Source organism: Schistocerca piceifrons, chromosome 1, assembly GCF_021461385.2.
Source record: "Schistocerca piceifrons isolate TAMUIC-IGC-003096 chromosome 1, iqSchPice1.1, whole genome shotgun sequence".
NCBI classification, from domain to species: Eukaryota; Metazoa; Arthropoda; class Insecta; order Orthoptera; family Acrididae; genus Schistocerca; species Schistocerca piceifrons.
This window is the reverse complement of record NC_060138.1, coordinates 776,851,910-776,874,523: the sequence shown is the minus strand read 5'-3', so window position 1 is coordinate 776,874,523 and position 22,614 is coordinate 776,851,910.

The window sequence follows — 22,614 nt, the reverse complement described above, 5'->3', positions numbered from 1 at the left end:
GTATCTGTATAGATAGACAACTGATATATCGTTACAAGATGTCGCCTCAACGAAAAAACACCAAGTGAAGAATCATATCTGTGGTGCCCTAGCCATTGCGTACACCCGCCAGGCGGCGTGTTACTGATATGAAAATGATAGGCTAATTAACTGAATTGATCATGAGAGTTACTTTAAATGGCAAGTAATTATTCTTTTTCACTAATCGGATTACACTCACTAGGTAGATCAAATGGGAATACCTGGAGGGAAGACGATCTTCTTTTCGAGGAACACTATTGAGAACCGACATTTGGAGCTGAACACAAAAGGATTCTACAGGCAGCAACATACATTACGCATAATGGCACAAATACGTTAACGTCACCAAGCATAAAAAGCAGTATTGGTTCTACAGGTTCACACAAGAGTCGCTGATAGTATAACGTTTTCGGGCAAAAAAGCTGTCAGCGATTTGGAATCAAGTCTCTCCATTCAACCACATACTTACGCTGGATCCTATGGAGACATCTTTTAATGATTACAGCCACTGATGAATAATATTCGTGTCACTCTCATATCTCGAAATGGATCGCCTTTTTCGAAGCTATCTCCTACAGAAAATCTCGAACGCGGTGTTAGACAATTCCTCTACACCTTGTAACTATTCCCCTGTCTCTGCCCCGGCTACCCTGCAGCTTCGTCCCCGTTATCGTCCCAATTTAAGTCGGAACTAAACGGAAGACAAGAGTCTGCTATATCTACCACTCTCTGCAACCCGTGTAGAAACAGGTTGAGCTGAGTTAATGCAACAGGACCGTCTTTTCACCACTTGATGGAAATAGGAACTTGTTGTCATAGTTCCACCAATGGTGTACAATGTGAAGGTCAGCGCCTAAACGAAGCTTTCTCCATCGACTCGAGGTAGTATAAAAGTACGAGCAGTTACAGTGACGTTTCTTATCTGGAAAGTTAGGAAGACTCGACATCATACAGGAACTGGAAGGAAGGACGTGGATTTTGCTACTGCATTGCGATGCATCTCTAAACTACATACAGGTACTATAGTCGGAAGGAGATCTGCGTCCCTCTGGGTGCGTTCACTTCTGTCACTCAAACATTCTGGTGATCCTATTAATATAGAATGATCGAAGTCGCTTGCACAGACCAGTGTAAAGTTTCATCTCATGTATTGTGAGAGAGCCATATCCCACAGACTATCAGTCGCAAGGGAGAGTCCCTGTTTTGTTGTTTGATACACCGTTTTTTTCCGCCGCAACTTCGAGTTCTGCGTCAGGTTCTAAACTGACATTAACACGTTTCAGATCCATTGTCTCTCATATAAAATTGCTGTTCTTCACTATCCTATCATGCAGTAGGCCTTCTTTCTTCCGAATGTAGTGGAGAAAACCAATTTAAGTATTCTATGGTGCTTGAATAGACCAATCGCGACGTCAGTTTTCCTACTGATAGCGATCGCTGACATGTAGCAGCAACAACTAATACTACTACAGATTGGATCGTGCTTTAAGTGTGTCGTGTTTAGTGCTTCTCGATACATTGCAGTGGGCTCTGGCTTGCAGTGGTATTTGCTGTTGTCTCTATTGTACCAAGCACCTTCCTCCTGCGTTCTGAATCTACCGCACAGGACCAATTTAGGAATTCTGCAGTATTTTTAAAAACCCAATCACGACGTAAGATTTCCGATTGATCAATTTGTTGTTTCCGATAGTTGAATTGCATGTACGCATGCGTTCGGGTGTGTGTCTCTCTCCTGGCCGGTGCAGACAGGGGCTACGCTGTAGATGGTGAACGGCGCGTGCCACATGATCGCTAGTCTGTGTGATCAATAGGCTTCTTTTTTCATCAGGTACGTTTGGTGAAACATTGTAGTGGAGCAGGGTGTTTGTGCTCTCAGACGTTGGTGCGCACAAGACCTTGGATATATTTAGTGCTGCAATCTATTTGTGGTGGAAATTTCATTTCTTGATTTGCATCATGCTTGTGTGTGATATTCAAACACTGAAAACATGTTTTATTACGAAGATGGATTATCGTAACGGGGGCTGAGTGTTTTAATCAATCTATTTGGCTGCTGTAAACTGTTAAACAATTAATGTGAAAGGGTAGGGTAAATGGTTTGTATCACTCTATTTTTGATACCGAAATTGTATCAGTCTGCCTTTGTCTCCAGCATTAGCCAATAGGAACACTGTATTCTGAGGAGAGATGCAAACCTCCATCTGCATGTTTCGGGACACTGTTTCACACAGACAATCGGGGAGTGACCCCTTGAGAAGGACAGAGAATGGAAGTGAGACTGGAATCTCCCATCAATAGAATGCCACCACCTGATGCTTTGTTTGGGGGCCGTAAAATCAAAGGAGGCCGATATGTGGTCCGTGGTGGTGTATTTAGTAATGTGATCTGTAATTAGGACATTGGGTGGTTTTGACCTCCGTTGCAGTGCCCTGACGATAAAGACATGCACGGGAGACCCCAAACGGCGGCTACTATACCGCACTTCATTCACGATCGGTAGACCACTTTTGCAGGGTTTGACTGTCAGTGCAATATGACAGCTGTATGTTTCTCGATCTGTACAAAATCGTTTGGCATTAAGATTCTAGTAATTTGTCTGTCTGCAGAAAGTGATGGTGAGTTTCGAAATATGTCATGAACCTTTAGATACGTAACTGTTCTGATATTCCTGTGCTTTGAAAATTGAGGAAAATAAATAATAAGAACCTCAACAGCCCAGACTCTGGCAGAAAATATAGACTAAGAGTACTCAGCGTTTTGAAGTGTGATCAGAATAAAAATTGTACAGAATAAATATTGAATTTAATTGATGAAAGCAGAAAATACAAAAATGCATTAAATGAAGCAGGAAAAAAGGAATACAAACGTCTCAAAAATGAGATCGACAGGGAGTGCAAAATGGCTAAGCAGGAATGGCTAGAGGACAAATGTAAGGATGTAGAGGCTTATCTCACTAGGGGTAAGATAGATACTGCCTACAGGAAAATTAAAGAGACCTTTGGAGAAAAGACAACCACTTGTATGAATATCAAGAGCTCAGATGGAAACCCAGTTCTAAGCAAAGAAGGGAAAGCAGAAAGGTGGCAGGAGTATAAAGAAGGTCTATACAAGGGCGATGTGCTTGAGGACAATATTATGGAAATGGAAGAGGATGTAGAAGAAGATAAAATGGGAGATATGATACTGCGTGAGGAGTTTGACAGAGCACTGAAAGACCTCAGTCGAAACAAGGCCCCGGGAGTAGACAACATTCCAACAGAATTACTGACAGCCTTGGGAGAGCCAGTCCTAACAAAACTCTACCATCTGGTAAGCAAGATGTATGAGACAGGTGAAATACCCTCAGACTTCAAGAAGAACATAATAATTCCAATCCTAAAGAAAGCAGGTGTTCACAGATGTGAAAATTACCGAACTATCAGTTTAATAAGTCACAGCTGCAAAATACTAAAAAAAATTGTTCAAATGGCTCTGAGCACTATGGGACTTAACATCTGTGGTCATCAGTCCCCTAGAACTTAGAGCTACTTAAACCTAACTAACCTAAGGACATCACACACATCCATGCCCGAGGCAGGATTCGAACCTGCGACCGTAGCAGTCGAGCGGTTCCGGACTGAGCGCCTAGAAGCGCGAGACCACCGCGGCCGGCTGCAAAATACTAACGCGAATTCTTTACAGACGAATGGAAAAATTGGTAGAAGCTGACCTCGGGGCAGATAATTTTGGATTCCATAGAAATATTGAAACACGTGAGGCAATACTAACCCTACGACTTATCTTAGAAAATAAATTAAGGGAAGGCAAATCTACGTTTCTAGCATTTGTAGACATAGAGAAAGCTTTTGACAATGTTGACTGGAATACTCTCTTTCAAATTCTGAAGGTGGCAGGAGTAAAATACAGGGAGTGAAAGGCTATTTACAATTTGTACAGAAACCAGATGGCAGTTATAAGAGTCGAGGGACATGAAAGGGAAGCAGTGGTTGAGAAGGGAGTGAGACAAGGTTGTAGCCTCTCCCCGATGTTGTTCAATCTGTATATTGAGCAAGCAGTAAAGGAAACAAAAGAAAAAATTCGGAGTAGGTATTAAAATCCATGGAGAAGAAATAAAAACTTTGAGGTTCGCCGATGACATTATAATTCTATCAGAGAGCCCTAAGGACTTGGAAGAGCAGTTGAACGGAATGGACAGTGTCTTGAAACGAGGATATAAGATGAACATCAACAAAAGCAAAACGAGGATAATGGAGTGTAGTCAAATTAAGTTGGGTGATTCTGAGGGAATTAGATTAGGAAATGAGACACTTAAAGTAGTCAATGAGTTCTGCTATTTGGGGAGCAAAAAAACTGATGATGGTCGAAGTAGATAGGATATAAAATGTAGACTGGCAATGGCAAGGAAAACGTTTCTGAAGAAGAGAAATTTGTTAACATCGAGTATAGATTTAAGTGTCAGGACGTCGTTTCTGAAAGTATTTGTATGGAGTGTAGCCATGCATGGAAGTGAAACATGAACAATAAATAGTTTGGACTAGAATAGAATAGAAGCTTACAAATTGTGGTGCTACAGAAGAATGCTGAAGATCAGATGGGTAGATCACATAACTAATGAGGAGGTATTGAATAGAATTGGGGAGAAGAAGAGTCTGTGGCACAACTTGACTAGAAGAAGGGATCGGTTGGTAGGACATGTTCTGAGGCATCAAGGGATCACCAATTTAGTATTGGAGGGCAGCGTGGAGGGTAAAAATCGTAGAGGGAGACCAAGAGATGAATACACTAAGCAGATTGAGAAGGATGTAGGTTGCAGTAGGTACTGGGAGATGAAGAAGCTTGCACAGGATAGAGTAGCGGCATCAAACCAGTCTCAGGACTGTTGACCACAACAACAACATTCCAAACACCACCTTGTATCGTGTAAACTGTTTAAATAGATAATATTCAACACAGTGTAAAAATTTTTAAAAACGTATTTCATATACTGCAATCGATTTACTGACAAATTCTGTAAGTAAATAAATAAACTATACTCTATACACTGCTTTGAATCCCATAAATGGTTTCAATAAACAACATTATACACATTGTCTAAATTATTTAAACAATATTCCATACAATGCACATTATTGCCCTCCAAATGGCCGATCAACTGAGTTTTTTTCCGCCAATTACCGAGAGGGGGATGGTAGGGGGAGGTAAGGGGGTTTCCAAGAGGGTAGATTCAATTAAGTGTTAGATTTAATTAATTAGTCAATCAAATTTATATCAAAAGTTTGATTGTGTTGGCGAGGGGATTTCCCTGAGGAGGAGATGGAGGGATGCAGGAACAATAGGTCAACGACCTGTCAATCAAAAGGATAGATTACCTCCAGGGTGTCTTAATACTCTTAGCAGAACAATAGGTTAAGGACCTGTCAATCAAAGGAGAACAATAGGTTTGCCCCTGAAGGTATACTTGCCACTGATGTAGGCAACCCACACTAACAAATTTTCTCCTTCACATACTTTCTCCCACTACTGATTTTCATTCATAATAGAATGTTTTTTGCCTAGCTGATTGTACATATTAGTTTTGTATCTAATTTATTGGCTGCATGTGGCTGCATGTGTCAACTACTGAATAGTTTCTATTGAAATTATTTTGAAAAGAGACATTTTCTTTTGAGGACTGAGAATTAACCTCATCGACTGTTAGCGATGTGACATCATTTAGTCAAACATTCTGTCCATTCATTGCAGTATTTTCGTAATCGCTACTGTTAGTATTAATTTTTTCATAGACACTTGATCCCATTTTTATTGACAATAAAAGGTACACACTGGAATGGAATTACTGAAATGTAACAGAAACTCAATAGTTGTGGAAAATTTCATTCGTGATGTACATTGGCGACAAGACGGACTGACATTATTATTGCTTTCAAAAAGGTTCTAACCAGGATAAGGATCAGGATATTGTGACGAAATTGCTTTTGCGTGCTATGATCATTGGAATATTCTTGATCCTCCCTTTGGTTGACATATTTCTATTCAAGTTCCGTAGGATTCAGTTACCTGTCCGTGGAGAAAATTTCCTTCACTTTCCATAATTTTATTCCGTTTTTATTGGTAACATTTTCCTTTTCTCATTGTGTCGTCATTGTCTAATATGTGGATCAAAGACAGAATACAATTAGAATTTCAACAATCATTATTAGAATTACCTGACTTTTTGCTTCCGATCCGAAGGTTGTGGGATCTGGTCTCTGTTTGACTGCCAGTATATTCTATTTTCACTACTGAGTGCATAATGCATAATAGCTTTTGAATTGGAAATATTTTATGATTTTTAACTGTGAAGTCATAAATGGAAGTTCATGAAATGCTTTTATGGCTGGCTGCTGAGCAGACACCAGGAACATATCTGAAATGAACTTCATTCGAAATTTATTAGTAAATGTTCTTTGTTATATTTTTTTCTCAGTGGAAAACCTGATCTCTTCTTTCTGCTAGGATGGTCGTTTTGAATTGTTGACTGTGTCGCCTAATGAAATAAATTCTTATTTCGATGCGGTGAGTTGAACTGTTTGTCAAATAAATAGACAGGCACCGTATTTTACTTGACTTTATTTATATTAACCCAAAATCCAATATTATTAACAGAACTGTGGCAATAGGAGGAGCGATATAATGTTTGCGTCCTCTCTTCATCAAGACACCCTACAGATTCCTCTCTTGCTGCCGACTTAAAAAGAAGTGACAGTCACATCTCTCTCATCTAAATGCATCTCTGCTGCAGCAATCGCTTCCTTTTTCATCTTATGTATACCCCTTTGGAATCATCTAGTAAGTGTCATTACAACTCTCAATATCTATTACGTGGTCGCATAATGGACGTGCAGATGTAGTTGACGATGAAAGAGCTAAAAATAATAACGAGCGACAAACGATTTGTCGGGTTACATTATTCTGCACATCAAGAAGCACATTATGTTAAATAAGCAGGCAGAGAACTTGTGATGGAACTAGTGGTGCAAACCGTAAGTTTTTGGAAGTGGCAACACATTATTACATCGTCAGTTGCAACAGTTTTTGATGGAACTGAGGACAGATTATGCAGACGCTATATGTTACTGCACAGTACGTTGGCTAATTCAAACAACATGCCTGGAACGAGTTTTTGATTTAAGGTCCGCTACATTAGATTTTCTAAAGGAAGAAGGAAAGAAGGAATGAATATTGGAAGGTCTATAATGGATTACAGACCTTGCATGTTGCAGATTGCCGTCAGCAAGACACTGTAAGGCTAAAAGCAACTTATTACTGATTTCATAGCGAAAGTGGATGCATTTAGAAAGAAATTCGCGTAGTGGAAGTGACAACTTCTGACAAGGAACACCGTCCGTTTCCCTAAGCTCACTGGCTTAGAAAAAAAAGCAAAGTTTGAAAAACTCATTGTGGCTTTAAAAGCACAGTTTTCTAAACGTTCTGAGGCCATTGCCAATCCTACTTCTCTTTTCGAGACCGTTTGCCATTTCAGTTGTGCGGATGCAACTGACTGATCTGCTTTGTACAAACATCAAAAAAAATTTTGCATCGCCTCTTTTCCGAGAGCTCCGGAACCTGCTCAGAAAATTGGAATACGAGGTGCATTCAAGTTCTAAGGCCTCCGATATTTTTTCTCTGGACTGGAAAGAGATAGAAACATGCGCATTGTATTAAAATAAGGCCGCGTTCATTGTCAATACGTCCCAGAGATGGCAGCACCGTACGGCAGATGGAATTGTACCGCCAGCAGCGAGAATGAGAACTGTTTTAAATACTTGAAATGGCGACGTTTTTCTTACTTGAACAGCGTGCAATCATTCGTTTTCTGAATTTGCATGGTGTGAAACCAATTGAAATTCATCGACAGTTGAAGGAGACATGTGGTGATGGAGTTATGGATGTGTCGAAAGATCGTTCGTGGGTGCGACAGTTTAATGAAGGCAGAACATCGTGTGACAACAAACCGAAACAACCTCAGGCTCGCACAAGCCGGTCTGTCGACATGATCGAGAAAGTGGAGAGACTTGTTTTGGGGGATCGCCGAATGACTGTTGAACAGATCGCCTCCAGAGTTGGCATTTCTGTGGGTTCTGTGCACACAATCCTGCATGACGACCTGAAAATGCGAAAAGTGTCATCCAGGTGGGTGCCACGAATGCTGATGGATGACCACATGGCTGCCCGTGTGGCATGTTGCCAAGCAATGTTGACGCACAACGACAGCATGAGTGGGACTTCCTTTTCATCGGTTGTGACAGTGGATGAGACGTGGATGCCATTTTTCAATCCAGAAACAAAGCGCCAGTCAGCTCAATGGAAGCCCACAGATTCACTGCCACAAAAAAAATTTCCGGTAACCGCCATTGCTGAAAAAATGTTCTGGGACAGCGAGGGCGTAATCCTTACCCATTGCGTTCCAAAGGGCACTACGGTAACAGGTGCATCCTTCGAAAACGTTTTGAAGAACAAATTCCTTCCTGCACTGCAACAAAAGCGTCCGGGAAGGGCTGCGCGTGTGCTGTTTCACCAAGACAACGCACCCGCACATCGAGCTAACGTTACACAACAGTTTCTTCGTGATAACAACTTTGAAGTGATTCCTCATGCTCCCTACTCACCTGACCTGGTTCCTAGTGACTTTTGGCTTTTTCCAACAATGAAAGACACTCTCCGTGGCCGCACATTCAGCAGCCGTGCTGCTATTGCCTCAGCGATTTTCCAGTGGTCAAAACAGACTCCTAAAGAAGCCTTCGCCACTGCCATGGAATCATGGCGTCAGCGTTGTGAAAAATGTGTACGTCTGCAGGGCGGTTACGTCGAGAAGTAACGCCAGTTTCATCGATTAAGGGTGAGTAGTTAATTAGAATAAAAATCGGAGGCCTTAGAACTTGAATGCACCTTGTAGAGATCAACATAAACATCATTTTCGCTCTTTTTATTGCTCATGAAAACCACACATTGCATTTTGCACCACCATACAACGAAACCTTCAGGGGTGGTGTCCAGATTGCTGTAAACATTGGTAGCTCTAATACCTCGTAGCACGTCCTCTTGGATTGGTGCGTGTTTGTATTCGTCATGGCATACTATCCACAAGTTCATCAAGGAACAGTTGGTCCAGATTGTCCCACTCCTCAACGGCGATTCGGAGTAGATTCCTCAGAGTGGTTGGTGGGTCATGTCGTCCATAAACAGCCCTTTTCAATCCATCCCAAGCATGTTCGATAGGGTTCATGTCTGGAGAACGTGCTGGCCACTCTAGTCGAGCGAAGTCGTTATTCCAAAGGAATTCATTCACAAAATGTGCACGATGGGGGCGCTAATTGTCGTCCATGAAGACGAATGCCTCGCCGACATGCTGCCGATGTGGTTGCACTATCGGTCGGAGGATGGCGGTCACTTATCGTACAGCTGTTACGGCGCCTTCCATAACCACCAGCGGTGTACGTCGGCCCTACATATTGCCACCCCAAAACATCAGGGATCCTCCACGTTGCTGCGCACACTGGACAGTGCGTCTAAGGAGTTCAGCCTGACTGGGTTGCCTCCAAACACGTCTCCGACGATTGTCTGGTTGAAGGTATATGCGACACTCATTGGTGAAGAGAACGTGATGCCGATCCTGAGCGGTCTATTCGGCATGTTGCTGGGCCCAACTGTACCGCGCTACATGGTGACGGGGTTGCAAATATGAACCTCGCCATGGACGTCAGGACTGAAGTTGCGCCTCATGCACCCTATTGCGCACAGTTTGAGTCGTAACACGACGTCCTGTGGCTGCACGAAAAACGTTATTCAACATGATGGCGCTGCTTCAGATTTCCTCCGCGAGCCATAATCCGTAGATAGGGATCATCCACTGCAATAGTAGCCCTTGGGCGGCCTGAGCGAGGCATGTCAACGACAGTTACTGTCTCTCTGTATCTCCTCCATATCCGAACAACGTCGCTTTGGTTCTCACCGAGACGCCTGGACAATTCCATTGTTGAGAGCCCTTCCTGGCACAAGGTAATCATGCGGACGCGATCGAACCGCAATATTGACCGTCAAAGCATGGTTGACCTACAGACAACACGAGCCGTGTACCTCCTTCCTGGTGGAATGACTGGAACTGATCGGCTGTCGGATCCCCTAAGTCTGACAGTCGCTGCTCATGCATAGTTGTTTACGTCTTTCCGCGGGTTTAGTGACGTCTCTGAACAGTCAAAGGGACTGTGTGATATAGTAACCACAGTCAACGACTGTCTTCAGGAGTTCTGGGACCCGGGGTGATGAAATACATTTTTTGATGTGTGTAGTTCCCGTTTAAAATACAATGTTTTTACGTTAATACTGTCTAAGGAGTTCTAAGTTGTTATCCTTGCGAAAGGTTTCCACGTCTCCACAATGAGGTTGCAGACGTGATCCCAATGTTTCGATCAACATATGTGGTTGTAAAGCCTTTTTCGATGTTGTAGTTGTTGTGGTCTTCAGTCCTGAGACTGGTTTGATGCAGCTCTCCACGCTACTCTATCCTGTGCAAGCTTCTTCATCTCCCAGTACGTACTGCAGCCTACATCCTTCTGAATCTGCTTAGTGTATTCATCTCTTGGTCTCCCTCTACGATTTTTACCCTCCACGCTGCCCTCCAATACTAAATTGGTGATCATGCCTCATAACATGTCCTACCAACCCATCCCTTCTTCTAGTCAAGTTGTGCCACAAACTCCTCTTCTCCCCAATCCTATTCCGTATATCCTCATTAGTTATGTGATCTACCCATCTAATCTTCAGCATTCTTCTGCACCACCACATTTCGTAAGCTTCTATTCTCTTCTTGTCCAAACTAGTTATCGTCCATGTTTCACTTCCATACCTGACTACACTCCATATATATAGTTTCAGAAACGACTAACTGACACTTAAATCTATACTCGATGTCAACAAATTTCTCTTCTTCAGAAACAATTTCCTTGCCATTGCCAGTCTACATTTTATATCCTCTCTACTTTGACCATCATCAGCTTTTTTGCTCTCCAAATAGCAAAACGCCCTTACTACTTTAAGTGTCTCATTTCCTAATCTAATTCCCTCAGCATCACCCGACTTAATTCGACTACATTCCATTATCCTCGTTTTACTTTTGTTGATGTTTATCTTATATCCTCCTTTCAAGACACTGTCCATTCCGTTCAACTGTTCTTCCAAGTCCTTTGCTGTCTCTGACAGAATTACAATGTCATCGGCGAACCTCAAAGTTTTTATTTCTTCTCCATGGATTTTAATACCTACTCCGAATTTTTCTTTTGTTTCCTTTACTGCTTGCTCAATATACAGGTTGAACAACATCGGGGAGAGGCTACAACCTTGTCTCACTCCCTTCTCAACCACTGCTTCCCTTTCATGTCCCTCGACTCTTAGAACTGCCATCTGGTTTCTGTACAAATTGTAAATAGCCTTTCACTCCCTGTATTTTACTCCTGCCACCTTCAGAATTTGAAAGAGAGTATTCCAGTCAACATTGTCAAAAGCTTTCTCTAAGTCTACAATTGCTAGAAACGAAGGTTTGCCTTTTCTTAATCTAGCTTCTAAAATAAGTCTTAGGGTCAGAATTTTCTCACGTGTTCCCATATTTCTACGGAATCCAAACTGATCTTCCCCGAGGTCGGCTTCTACCAGTTTTTCCATTCGTCTGTAAAGAATTCGCGTTAGTATTTTGCAGCTGTGACTTATTAAACTGATAGTTCGGTAATTTTCACATCTGTCAACGCCTGATTTCTTTGGAATTGGAATTATTATATTCTTCTTGAAGTATGAGGGTATTTCGCCTGTCTCATACATTTTGTTGACCAGATGGTAGAGTTTTGTCAGGACTGGCTCTCCCAAGGTTGTCAGTAGTTCTAATGGAATGTTGTCTACTCCCAGGGACTTGTTTTGACTCAGGTCTTTCAGTGCTCTGTCAGACTCTTCACGCAGTACCATATCTCCCATTTCATTTTCATCTACATCCTCTTCCATTTCCATAATAATGTCCTCAAGTACATCGCCATTGTATAGACCCTCTATACACTCCTTCCACCTTTCTGCTTTCCCTTCTTTGCTTAGAACTGGGTTTCCATCTGAGCTCTTGATATTCATACAAGTGGTACTCTTTTCTCCAAAGGTCTCTTTAATTTTCCTGTAGGCAGTATCTATCTAGTGAGATAAACCTCTACATCCTTACATTTGTCCTCTAGCCATGCCTGCTTAGCCATTTTGCACTTCCTGTTGATCTCATTCTTGAGACGTTTGTATTCCTTTTTGCCTGCTTCATTTACTACATTTTTATATTTTCTCCTTTCGTCAATTAAATTCAATATATCTTCTGTCACCCAAGGATTTCTATTAGCCCTCGTCTTTTTACCTATTTGATCCTCTGCTGCCTTCACTACTTCAGCCCTCAAAGCTACCCATTCTTCTTCTACTGTATTTCTTTCCCCTATTGTTGTCAATTGTTCCCTTATCTGTCCCTGAAACTCTGTATAACCTCTGGTTTAGTCAGTTTATCCTGGTCCTATCTCCTTGAATTCCCACCTTTTTGCAGTTTCTTCAGTTTTAATCTACAGTTCATAACCACTAGATTGTGGTCAGAGTCAACATCTGCCCCTGGAAGTGTCTTACAGTTTAAAACCTGATTCCTAAATCTCTGTCTTACCATTATATAATCTATCTGATACCTTTTACTATCTCCAGGATTCTTCTTTTATGATTCTTGAACCAAGTGTTAGCTATGATTAAGTTGTGCTCTGTGCAAAATTCCACCAGACGGCTTCCTCTTTCATTTCTTACCCCCAATCCATATTCACCTGCTACGTTTCCTTCTCTCCATTTGCCTACTACCGAATTCGAGTCACCCATGACTATTAAATTTTCGTCTCCCTTCACTATCTGAATAATTTCTTTTATTTCATCATACATTTCTTTAATTTCTTCGTCATCTGCAGAGCTAGTTGGCATATAGATTTGTACTACTGTCGTAGGCGTGGGCTTCGTGTCTATCTTGGCCACAATAATGCGTTCACTGTGCTGTTTGTAGTAGCTTACCCGCATTCCTATTGTTTTATTCATTATTAAAGCTACTCCTACATTACCCCTACTTGATTTTGTATTTATAACCCTGTATTCACCTGACCAAACGTCTTGTTCCTCCTACCACCGAACTTCACTAATTCCCACTATATCCAACTTTAACCTATCCATTTCCCTTTTTAAATTTTCTAATCTACCTGCCCGATTAATCTGACATTCCACGCTCCGATCCGTACAACGCCAGTTTTCTTTCTCCTGATAACGACGTCCTCCTGAGTAGTCCCCGCCCGGAGATTCGAATGGGGAACTATTTTACCTCCGGAATATTTTACCCGAGAGAGGGCCATCATCATTTATCCATACAGTAAAGCTGCATGCCCTCGGGAAAAATTACGGCTGTAGTTTCCCCTTGCTTTCAGCCGTTTGCAGTACCAGCACAGCAAGGCCGTTTTGGTTAGTGTTACAATGCCAGATCAATCATCCAGACTGTTGCCTCTGCAACTATTGATAAGGCTGCTGCCCCTCTTCAGGAATCGTACGTTTGTCTGGCCTCTCAACAGATACCCCTCCGTTGTGGTTGCACCTACGGTACGGCTATCTGTATCGCTGAGGCACGCAAGCCTCCCCACCAACGGCAAGGTCTATGGTTCATGGGGAGGCGTTTTTCGATATCGGTAATGAAACTAAATAAGTCACGATCACGTGGCAAGTTGGGTAACGAAAATCTGCGAAACTCTCTGCGTCTGTCTGTAAGTCGACGTTCGTGTCAAAAATGATACTAAAAATTTGATGTATTTTTGATGTATGTTGTTAAGAAATGTGAAGTATGAAACAAAGCTGCAAGACGCATCTGGGACTTCCCAAGTTGGCTCCCTCTAGCTTACACTCTTTCCTGTCAGACAGCACAGCTTGATAGAGGGGAAAGTGTGCACCTGGGTGAGAAAGATTGGCACGCATGCACAAGAACCGCACTTGTGCGGAGTTCTTAGCCGTGCGTGTTGTAGATGATGTAGAACTGGTACCAGGCGACCATGTCACCCTCCGCTGCTGACGTAACTCAGGGCAATGAAATGATGTGTATGTGCCACTTGGTTATATAGCTCCGGAGCAGTAAGATGGGTCAACGTAAAGGCACGACAGAATGGCAGAGAGGAGCTATGGCTATGACCACACCGTGAATAAAGTTTGCCATATTTGTTGGTGTATCAGTGTGGATTGTCCAAAAAAATTAATAGCGAGCAAGATATCTGATAAATACAGATTTGAAACAAATAAAGATGTGCACTGCAGGACTGATACAGAAAAAAAGGAGAACTAGTGGTTTCTTCACAAGATCAACGTCACTGCAAAGTGAAAGACAGTCATTTTAAGTGACGTACGGAAAGAATTGATGGGGAGGTCTGGATGGCAATTTTAAGTCCGCTCTTACCGAATGCGAATCATGTATCTTAGAATATCGCTCAAGTGTGTGAGGCCTGCACCAAGGGGAACTAATCGGTGATGTTGAACGTATTCAAAGAAGAGCGCCACGAATTGTCAATGAAATGCTGGAAACGCTGAGCTGGAGGAGGTTAGAGAGTTAATGTATAAGTTGGCAGTTGACGCCCCTGTCAGGCATAGGATTTATTACAACAGAAACTTTCACGAGTTGTAATTATTGTTCTGACAATGACAGTAGATGAAATGTCGTAATAAATGTAAGTACATTGAGCGAACCAGACGGCTTCAGTCTTAAAAATAGTCAAAAATGGTCACTTACACGTATTCTCGGGTACTGTACACGCAATGGTAACTTTCCGATTCAGGGAATAAGTATTATACGACATGTAACACGGGTTAAAATTAGTTGGTCTAAATAATTCTGTTGGGCTAGAAATGATACCGCAGCTGGTTTTAGTTAATGATAGAGTCTCTTATTACTTCACTAAAACAGTAAGAGAAGGAAGATTAGAGTTTAATACACCGTTGAAAGCGATGTTACTAGAGCTGCATGAAAAGCTCGGGTCGGAAACGGAAAAAGACCGCTTTCTTGCCAAGGAAACTATCCTGGCATCTTGTTAAAAAATCTGAGGAACCCGTGGAAATCCCAGCTCTGCGTGGAAGGATGGGGATCCGAGCCGCCGTCCTGCAGAACACAGGGCGAGGGCCTCACCAGTTCCACTTAGCTCAGCGGCACCAGTAAAACTATTCATTACAGCGGCCTACAGGTTATCGTGCAGTAATCTTGTTTTCTCGACAGAAGCTGTTACAAGGAAGCACAATTCACGGGACTTAGTTACGTTGCTAACTGATTTGTCCGACAAGAGCCGCGGAATTTAGGTGCAGCGCGACTGCCCATCGCGCCCAGTCCGGAATATTTGCCCACCGCCGAGATTTTCTAGATTTCAGTTGGCGGTGTCCCAGAAAGAAGCGGTTTACCGTTGCATTCTTCCGAGGTCTGCGTCTCCAGGTGACCCGCAACCAGGTGGAGGAATCCAAAGCACGCTGCCGGTGCGACCACGGAGACGAGATCCAGGTGACGACTTTGGCCACAAGTAGCTCGATCTCGTGCGAAAGCGAAACAAAATTCTGCGTTTTTTGTAAATTTCACGGCGCGTGCGCTACTACAGATAAGAGTTTTAGGCCGCCGAGAGTAGGTTTCTTCTATAGTCTATTGTCCATGCTAGTTGGAGGCAAACTTTTTTCGTCAAAGCCCACAAACAACTGTTAGCTTCCTCAGGAGGATCACGACTTACGTCTCACCGATTTTAGCGAGCCTCAACGCTCTACTCAGGGAAGTGCTTAAGAGTAACTCATGTAGAAGTGTTGAAGTCACTATGCTTCCGTTTCTAAAGAGAGGCAGTTATGGTCACGGTACTGAATCCAGAACGGAGCATTTGAAATCTGTAAAACAATTCAAAAAACAGGTCTGCATTTCAAAAATGGAATAATTAGTGATTTTGACCCCTCCGCACTAGCACTTGGACAGCTACACTGATATACACGAGTGTTCTGCGTATGTCCCTACTCGCTGTGGGAAGGGACTAGAATACAGCTGATAAATTTTTTTACAGCAATCCTAAAATCGGGATGTTTTCCAAAAAGCTTTAAAAATTATTAATGTTACTGCTGCTCTGAAACCGAAGAATCTCTCGGATAAAGTAAAAACCTATCGTCTAGTAGCATGTCTCTGTTATTGCTAAAAACTTTTGGAGACACTTCTGTTAGATTACATCAGGTACAACAATCTTTGAAAACATCCATGCAGATCAAACTGGTTTCAGAGTTAAAAGAAGCTGCACAGACCAAGTTCTAAGCCTGGTCACACATATACAAGCTGGATTTCAAAAACAGTTGAAGAGATATACAGACTTTGTCGTCTTGGCTGACGCCCTATGATACGCCTCTTATACGGGGCATAAACAAAACTGCTGACAACGTACCACTAGAGGGGAAGCCATGAAGAACAGTTTAATGTAGGATTCTTGTGGTCCATGAAGTGGGGAAACTACGTCAAACTGGGCTATAAAAACTACCTAAGCTATAGCGCAAGCGTGTCGCGTGACATTTTCAATATTCTCTCGCTCTCTTAGTGCAAACTATTAGATCTAGAAAAAAATGAATAGGAACTTTTGATATGAAACTGAATGTAGTTTAATTTTGCACTGGAATACGTTTTCGCTAGCGGCTGCGATTTTCGGGTAATTCAAGAAAAACATACGAAAGTGACCTTCAAACACACCTTCACAACCCCCCCCCCCCCCACCGGGTCAATTTTTTTAGTATGTTGCTCATGTCACTCCTTTCTACCGCTTTACAAAGACTTTCGACTACACCAATTATTACTCATATTCGACTTTTTTTGGTCTTCATTTACTGGGCTATTAAGACACTGGCTTAGTCGTGCACCTACAAATTATAACATTGACTTTTTTGTAAATTGTACCTCAGAATTTTGTGAATTTTAACAACATAAAAATAATAATTAAAACTTTTTTTAGCTGGACTTCTTACTACTACAATACTGTGCTAGTAAAGGTTAAACTTAAGACGAACTGCAAACGTAATCTGCTATTGCATAATTTTTACAAGTCGTTTTACTTTCAATGTCCTCACGGGAAAGTTTAAATCAATTGCGCTAACGAGATAGCGGATCCAGCTGATGGCGACCAGTCAGTGAGGACCATACTGCTACTGCTACTACTACTACTACTACTATTATGTGATCAGGCCCAGTGGACTGCACGCATCTACAAGTTTCCTCCTGCACTGTATTCTGTCCATAGCCCATTCGTCCACATCTATGGACACTTGGTTTAAATCTTCGTGGAGTCCATCCCTCCAATGCTTCTTGGGTCTCCCTGGCGGTCTCTTTCCTGTAGGTGTGAAATCCAGGAGCTTCCGAGGCCATCTGTGATCCTCCATCCGGGCCACATGGCCGGCCCACTGCATTCGTTTAGCTTTGACAGTTCGTGCTATGTTGGGCTGCTGGTATAGTTCCTCAAGCTTTTGGTTGTATCTGATCCTCCATTCCCCTGTATCTGCATCCAGAACCGGACCGAAGATCTTCCGAAGCACTTTTCTCTCAAAAACAAGGAGCTTATGGAAGTCCTGTTTCCGGTTACTCCATGTCTCACAGCCATATAGAACAACAGGCTGGATTAGGGTTTTGTACAGTCGAATCTTGAACTGTCTGGAGAGAGATTTGGACCAAAGCAGTTGTGCTAGGCTGTGGTAAGATCGGTTTCCTGCTTGTATTCTGGCATTGATCTCTACTCCACATGACGAGTTCTCAGTGAAAAGTGCCGCTAGGTATTTGAATTCTTTCACTCTCTTGTAGAAATGGTCCCCAACCTGCAGTGATTGTAGATGATCAGATGATCAGCAGTCTGACAATGACCACGCGTCATAACGAGGTACTCTGTCTTGGCTTCGTTTATGTTTAGCCCAAATTTGCTGGCAGCCTCCTTTAGTGCTTTGGTCATTTGCTCCAGCTCCTCTTCCGACACAGAGAGTAAACAGATGTCGTCTGCATAGGCTAAGTATGCCAGTCTCTTTCCTTCAATTTCAATCCCTTCGTTCTCTTGGAAGGTCTCGCGTACGATCTTCTCGAGGGCAAAGTTGAACAGGATAGGGGACAACCCATCTCCTTGCCTGAGTCCTGTCACAATTTCTAACTCCTCAGTTACGCGATTTCCCATCTTCACCTTTGCATGTGTTTCGTTCAGACAGATCTTTATCAGATTACTGAGTTTCTCTGCTATGCCAAACTCCCTTAAACAGTTGAGCAGGCTCTTCCGATGTATGCAATCATAGGCCTTCTTAAAATCAACGAATAAAATACGCAAATCTTTACCATATTCACCCAGTTTCTCAGTGAGCTGCCGGAGACTGAAGATGCGATCTACTGTTGACCGTCCTGGCCGGAAACCTCCCTGGTACTCCGCAATCACCGATTCTGCCACTGGCTGAATGAGGCAACTGGACAGGGCGATTCGTCGATAGTTGTCACATTTCAGTTTGTCGCCCTTCTTATGTATTGGACAAATCAGAGCTGTTTTCCATTCTCCTGGTAGTTCTTCTTTGGTCCATATTGCCTGAAGCAGTCGGTGTATTTTTTCTACAAGTTTCTCTCCTCCTGCCAGGATCATTTCAGCCTGTATTCCATCTTCATCTGGACTCTTATTCTGTTTAAGGTGTCTGATTCTGGTTTTTATCTCATCCAGGGTAGGTGGGGCATAGTCTGCATCGGCTGTAATTGGATACTGGAAATCAAACTGCAGTTCGGATTCATCACAATTTAGCACCTGTCGAAAGTACTCTTTCCATCTCTCAGCTATGTCCCTATCGTTCGTCAGCATCTTATCACGGGAATCTTTGACAAATTTCTGCTTGGCCTGGTGACCTTTGCAGAGGTACTTCACCCTCAGAAACATTTCCCTAGTCTCTTGTCCTCTGAAGTCTGTTTCTGCTTCAGTGATGATATTCCTTATGTATTTCCTCTTTGCTCTTCTCAGAATTGCTTGTGTAATCTTTCGGACCTCCTCAAATTGTGCTTTGGCCTGTGCCAGATTTGTCCCCTTCAGCCATTTGCTCCTCGCTTCCTTTCTCCTTTCCAGGGCATCTGCACATTCCTTTCCAAACCAAATCTCCTTGCCCACTGGGTTTCCCATGAGTGTTTCCTTTTCTGTATCCCTGACTGAGCTCTAGATGTTTCCCCACATTAGTTCGAGGTCCTGATTCGCGTCCATTTCACTAAGTGCTTCAAAGTGGTTACTAAGTTGCAACTGGTATCTGGTCTTCGTTGTCTCATCTTTCAGCTTCTGCACATGATACCTTTCCACTCTTTTTAACTTAGGCCCCGTTCTTCCTTTACACTGTTTGTTTAAACGGCCTCTGACCAGGAAATGATCACTCCCACCTTCGGCACCCCGCGCTGTCTTAACGTCTAACACCCATCTCTTGGCTCTGAGATTAATGGCAACATGGTCTATTTGATTTACAGTTCTCCCATTGTGGCGTTCGCTGTGTTATTCAGTGGTTTGGTATTTAACTAATTTGTAAATGGAAATGATAATCTTATTTTATTACATTGAGTAATTACTAAATAATTTTTCTCCCGGCTAAAGATTTGATCAAGTTGCTAAAGAACTCCAAGTTAACGTCGTGTTAAAGTGTTGTCTGTAAGTTGTGTGTCACTAAATCACAGTTCATACAACAGATTCTATACAACTATTGATTAAGATGGAAGCAGTTATCTTCTGCAAAATGATCATTAAAACCACCGAATATCAGCCGCGCACAACACTGACGTATGTTACCAGAAACAATTTTCTTCGCAACTCGTGAGTAATTAATTTCGGCTCCATACATCAGCTATAAAAGTTTGTTATAACGATCGTGCTATGAGCACTGTTTTTAAAGAACCAATCTGATTCGAATTATTTTCATTAAAATGAGTTCGGGACAACCGGTGCACATTTATTTTTACACATTTGTATCACCTTCGGCATTTATTCTGCAGAGTTGCGTAATTTAAATTTGAATTTGCCGCTGAGATAATTGTTAAGATGGCGGCAGACAATTGATAGAGACTTTCTATTGTTAGAGCAAATAAGTAAATATTTAAAATGGTTATTAAATGCTATAAAATCTACTTTCGTATTGTGCACTATTTAGTCTCCATCAAGCAAACATTTCATTTGTTTCTAAGGAAAACACAGAAAAAAACGCAATACAAATCGCTATTATCAATGGCTGCCCTCCTTGCAGCGGAAAGAAACAATTAACACAGATAATGCTTACTGAGAGAGGAATTACAGTTACAAATAATTATTCACTCATGTTTATAATAATAATGAACTCTATTTTCAAGTAATACTTAACAAATAATTACAATTTCTTAACAGACCTCAGTTTGATAAGCGTCCGCAATCTACATAAGCCAACCAACAAAAGGTAAAAACAAAGGAAGACGAACGCAGATCATAAAAGGAATTTACAATTATCATTGTCTTTGTATGATACACATCGATATGTCTAATTACATCATAGAATATTATATAAATAATTAATATTTATAAGTTTTCATTGTTTTTTCATACGTCGAATACATAATGTTTATAACTGTTAGAGGCATAATTTCCTCTCGTCGCACTGTAGCCAAAAATTTATCTCGTGGATGTTACACCATCTTGTGATACCCAGGTTCCTTTATGTATGTTTTTCCGCTGGAAGTTTGTGCTGGAGATGAACAACCCTAATGATGTAGCGAAGCTGATGAACCTAACTCCATTGTCATTGCTTAGGTTGTGTAGACTGTGCCTACCTGTTGTGTCTTGGAATATTTGTTCTTTCCCAATCTTGGCATTCATATCACCAAGAAGGATCCTCAGGTGTCCATTTGGTATAGCGTCCATCACTGCCTCTAACTGTGCATAGAACTCGTCTTTCACTTCACATTCGCTCTCCTCCGTGGGAGCATGACAGTTCATAAAAGTCGCCTTAATATGCTTTACGTCCAGTGTTAGAACAGATATTCTTGGGTTGACTGAAACAAATTCTGAAACAACGGGACAACGGAAAGCGACATCTGTTCTACGTTTTGCGCAGAGCGGATCAGTAATAGCTGTACTTTCGTACTAGGTATGGTGTGAAACTTCCTGCAGCACAGAGCATTAGACGATGGCATGAAAACTTCCGAGAAACAGGTTGTATGTGTAAAGGCAAATCGCCAGGTTGTCCCTGAATGTCTGACACAGACGCCAAACACTTCCACCATAGTTTCACATGCAGTTCGCATACATCCGTTGGCCATGCAGCTCGACACATCAACGTGCCCCCGATGTCCCTCTGCGTGTGTTGCTTCGACGTCTACACGTGAAACCATACAAAATTCAGCTACTGCACGCTCTTTGTGAACTTGACAAACAACAAAGCGTGGAGCTCCGTAATTTCGTTCTTGGACTGGACCAAATTATTCAGCCTTACATTACTGGCCTCTGAGGTCACCGGATCTGACTGTATGTGATTATTTCTTGTGGGCGTTTATAAAAGACCTGTTTATGTGCCTTCGTTACCAACAACAATGAATGAACTGAGACATCGCATAGCAACAGATACCGAAGCTGTAACTCAAGACATGCTCGCTGCAGTGTGGACACAATTTGAATACCGTGTTGACATATGCTGTGCAGCTCAAGGGGGGCATATCGAACACCTATGAGAAGGCATGGAAAAAACTTTTTTAGTTTCCCATTCATCAAAAAACAAAATTCATTGTACATGTTTATTAGTTTCAGAAGTGTAGACGTGCCAAATCGGATGATTCTTTTTGATACACCCTGTACCTTAGGTAGCTTTGTCGGTTAATATGAATCAGTTACCTGACTTGATAGATCACAAGTATCCAGTATCAAACTGTTTGTCTCGACTTCCTCTACACCACTGTGGTATGTTGTAAACAGATATAATTTATCCCCTGCATAAGTTGATTAAAGTCGACTGTGCCTAACCACACTGAGAATAAAGAATAATATACGTTTAGAGAAGCTCTTACGAGTAGTACGGGTACTCTCACGAGCAGTGAAAGGAAACTAAATGATGGTCTGCCTCAGAGGTCAGTAATATCCCATATAAATTTCAACCTCTATATTTCTGATACGCCTGAAAAGAGCGCAAAGAAGTTTGAATATGCTCACAATCTAGTACTGAAAGGTGGCTACACAGAGTCACAGTGCCAGAGACTGCGCCAAAGGTTATTATTCCGCCGACTCCACTGGTGCAGTAGTAGTTCAGAGGATGTTGAGTGCAGTTGTTCTGTTGGGCGAGAGAGTAGATGCTGTTCAGTTGGTCCAATGTATAGATGGAAGATGTTGCAATGATCACAGTGTATTTTTCGTCAATATATATTGAGGTAAAAAAAAGTATTACAGATTTCTTTAATGACAATGCCTCTTGGTCACAGGTTCAGTCAACAAAGCATGTGGCTCGTGTTCATGCATTAGACTTGTAATTCTGGTTTCTATGTGCAATTAT